Source organism: Loxodonta africana, chromosome 5, assembly GCF_030014295.1.
Source record: "Loxodonta africana isolate mLoxAfr1 chromosome 5, mLoxAfr1.hap2, whole genome shotgun sequence".
NCBI lineage: Eukaryota > Metazoa > Chordata > Mammalia > Proboscidea > Elephantidae > Loxodonta > Loxodonta africana.
In genome coordinates, this window is record NC_087346.1 from 82,337,153 (window position 1) to 82,341,408 (window position 4,256).

The 4,256-nt window shown below is 41.1% G+C and overlaps 1 pseudogene; it reads left to right on the forward strand.

Moving 5' to 3' along the window:
* Positions 1-243: 243 nt before the first annotated feature.
* On the forward strand, positions 244-3,076 carry LOC111751715 (zinc finger protein 227-like; annotated as a pseudogene).
* Positions 3,077-4,256: the final 1,180 nt, after the last annotated feature.

A 4,256-nucleotide genomic window follows, 5' to 3' on the forward strand; every position in this document is an offset into this window, starting at 1 on the left:
GGCAGAGGATGGAAGTTTGGTTTCCCTTAACTCTTCCCCACTTAACCCAGCAGCTCTGCTCCTTTTATCGTACTGTGTAGGGAGTTGTTATCTCAGCATTCTAGTTTCCTTATCTCTAACAGTGATAAAGACGGAGTCACCTCGAGCTAGTTCCTGGGGATGTCCACTGAGGTTTATCCAGTAGAGAAACACAATCGTGATATCTCACCACATCCTTTTCTTCACCATGCCTGCATTCAGAAAGGAGGAAGGAGAAACTTATTGCTTCTCACAGCATAGCCCCAGCTGCAAGAAAAAGGGACTTCTGGTTCTTAAGAACTTTCCACCTACTTGTTTAGTCTTTGGAAAGACATATGAGTTATGTCTTCTCAGAACTCTGACCTTCCCCAGAAGGAGCAGGAGAAAATGACCAAATTTCAGAAAGCAGTGTCATTCAAGAACGTGGCTGTGGTCTTCACTGAGACCTGATGGTGGAAAACTTTAGGAACCTGGTCTCTGTGGATCAGGAGATCCAAGAACTGCTCACATCGCAGCAGAACCTGTTTACAGACATACCTTCAAACTAGATACACTATTCCAGTTGGAAGCAGAAGAAAAGCTTTGGATGATGGAGACAGAAACCCAAAGAAGCTGTAAGAATCAAAATGAGATGAAGACTCTTTGAAAAGTTGTATTAAAATACTTTTTCCATGAAGAGCTATCCTGTTGGGAAAAAGTTGCAAGTGAATTAACCAAGCGTCAGGACTCCATGGTAAATCTTCAAGGGAAGAGTTCCCAGTTACTATAAGGTGATTCAACTCAGGTTTCTGAAAACAAGAACAGTGTAGTGAAGCATAAAGGAGATAGCTCCAATTGTATTGAAAATCAAGGGTTTTCAACTTCAAGAACCCAGGATCCTTGGAGGAAAACATATCTGAGTGAGTCACAGAATCAGAATAGAAGTAAAGAATTTAACATGAAAAGTAACCTTTGAATACATGAAGACTTCATGAAGAAATCACCACTTCATGAGTGTATTAAAACTGGCACAGAATTACAACCCTACAAATGTGGTGAATGTGGTAAACTCTTTAGTGATGACTCCAGTCAGCAATTACTCTTAGGAGAAAAGCCACATGCATGTAGTGAGTGTGGACAAGGCTTGAGTTATAGCTTGGTTTTTTCCATTCATCCAAGTGTTCACACAGGAGAGAAATGTTTCAATCAGAGCTTGCATCTGCAAACTCATCAGAGAATTCACCCAGGAGAACCTGATGATTGCTCTCATAAGAACTCCCTTCATGCTTAACAGTCTAATCATACAGGAGAGAAAGCCTATAGATGTGACAGTTGTAGCAAGGGATTCGGTAGCAGCACAGGTCTTATCATTCATTACAGAACTCACATGGGAGAGAAACCTTATAAATGTGAGGAGCGTGGTAAATGTTTTAGCCAAAATTCGAATTTTCAATGCCATCAGAGGGTCCACACTGAAGAAAAACGGTACAAATGTGAAGAATGTGGCTTTGGTTGGAGTGTTAACCTTCATGTTCATCGGAGGGTCCACAGGGGTGAGAAACCCTGTAAATGTGAGGAGTGTAGTAAGGGCTTCCCACAGGCTGTGCGTTTTCACGTACATCAGGGGGCCCACAATGGGGAGAAACCCTACGAATGTAACGTCATGGTAAGGGCTTCAGGCACAATTCACCATTAATTTGCCATTGGAGAGCCCATGCTGGAGAGAAGCCACACAAATATGAGGGATGTGGGAAAGGCTTTACCTGTAACACGGATCTTCACGTTCATTATAGAGTTCACATGGGAGAGAAGCCCTATAAGTGTAATGTGTGAGGTAAGGGCTTCAGTCAGGCATCAGATCTTCAAGCTCATCAGAATGTCCACACTGGAGAGAAATGATTCAAATGTGATACGTGTGGTAAGGACTTCAGCCAGTCTTCAAAACTTCATACCCATCAGAGAGTCCACACCAGGGAGAAACCATACAAGTGTGATGTATGTGGTAAGGGCTTCAATTATAGTTCAAATCTTAAACTGCATCAAGTAATTCACACTGGAGAAAAAACATAAATGTGAGGAGTGAGAAAAAGGTTTTAGCTGGAGATCAAATCTTCATACTTATCAGAGAGTCCACGTGGGAGAGAAACCCTATAAATGTGAGGAGTGTGATAAGAGCTTGTCAGGGCAAAGATTTCTGGGTGTATCAGAGAGTTCGTACTGGAGAGAAACCTTACAGATGTGGCGTATGTGGTAAAAGCTTCAGCCAGTCCTCAGGTCTCTAGTCTCATCAGTGTCCACACTGGAGAGAAGCCATGTAAATGTGACGTCTGTGGAAAGGGCTTTAGATACAGTTCACAATTTATATACCATCAGAGAGGTTGCATTGGAGAAAAACCATATAAATGTGAGGGATGTGGGAAGGCCTTTGGTAGGAGCTTGAATCTTCACCATCATCAGAGGGTCCACCCACGAGAAAAACCCCATAAATGTGAGGAGTGTGATAAGGCTTTCAGTCTCCCCTCAAATCTTCGAGTCCGCCTGAGTGTTCATACTAGAGAGAAACTATGTAGATGTGATGAATGTGGTAAGGGCTTCAGTCAGAGTTCACATCTTCAAACCCTGGAGTCCACACTGGAGAAAAACCATACAAATGTTATGTGTGTGGTAAGGACTTCAGTCACCGTTCTCGTCTTATATACCATCAGAAAGTCCATGCTGGCAAGAATCTTTAGAAATGTGAAGTGTGGTGTTGGCTTTGGTCAGAATTCACATCTTCCAGTTTTTGGAGAGCCCACGCTGGCGATAAGCCCTATGAAAGTATTGAGAGTGAAAGGGAATTTCTTCAGACTCAGAATCTTTATAACAAATTCATTAAAATGGCAGAATCATAATAACAGGAATATAACTCATATTTAGGAGAGAACTAGGTTGTAGCCTTCTTGCTACCAAGCCCAAGCCTGTTGCCGTCGAGTCGATTCCGACTCATAGTGACACTATAGGACAGAGTAGAACTGCCCCACAGAGTTTCCAAGCAGCGCCTAATGGATTCAAACTGCCGACCTTCTGATTAGCAGCAGTAGCATTTAACCACTATGTAGCCAGGCCTTCTTGGTAGGACCCAATTAATATAAATTATTATCTTGTAATGGGAATTTATGTGTGAGGATTGTGGATCATGGCCAATATGCTAACTCATTTTTGAAGGGGTTGGTTTTTTGGATTATTTTTCCTTTTTTTTTTTTTTTTTGACTTACATTTTATACTCACATACAGTGACCATTATTTTTGCTAAAGCTGTAAAACTTTGAAAAATGAATAAAATTTCTGACTAAATAATAATAATAATAATGGAAACAAGAAATCAGTAGCATATATAAGATTTCCACGTATTTGTTCCCAGATTTTTTTCTGTCAGTTTTTTAAGCTTCTCATCTGTCTCTTGTCTAGCCTAAGGTCAACAAAATTTGATATATCAAATGCTTGCATTTTTCTTTCCTTTTTAATTTGTTGCTTGCCCCATTCACACCTCATTTCTCCCTTTTCACTAGCTTACCTAATTTCTCACTTTTGTTATCGTCTCTTCCCTTCCCACTGTGATCAGTGTATGCAGTTCTTTTGTTTGTTGACAAGCCAGGTCTTGGGTTAGGGACTGAGTCCTGCAGTGGCCCTTTGAAAGGTGCTGGTCCATTCCATTTCTCAGCCTTGCAAGAACCACATCCACGTAATTTCAGATACAGGAGCATGAATGCACTTGTAATCCAGGCCCACAGGGAAGTGGTTCCAGCCCTCTGTTCCACAGTACTGCTGCATACAGCCTGTAGCCACAAGAGGCAACTTGATTAAGTGCACTGTTTTATAACTGACTTGGCTTAACCACTTGAGGAGATAATATTCAAAATGCTAGTAAAATTACAAAGAGGGTGAATTATTTTTTAATTTCCATTTCTTTCTGAAATTGGTTGAAAATATCTACATAAATTGAACTGACAACATTTTATATGAAACATTCTTCCTTGATTCTTTGTCTTTTGCTGTCTCAGTAGTAGTTCAGCACATGCTGACATGTTTTTGTATTTTCTTTTAATTGGGGCCGTGGTGCTTGCATTAGAAATCCTAGCAAGACTGAATGACATGTCCAGCAGAGGTGAAATACCTGCCTTGTAAGCCTGTTATGGAGATATCCTCGAGAACATTTACGTATTCAAGAGACCCTGCCCACTTCTTTGGATCCTTGTGACTCTGCTCTGGAGAACCAGGCA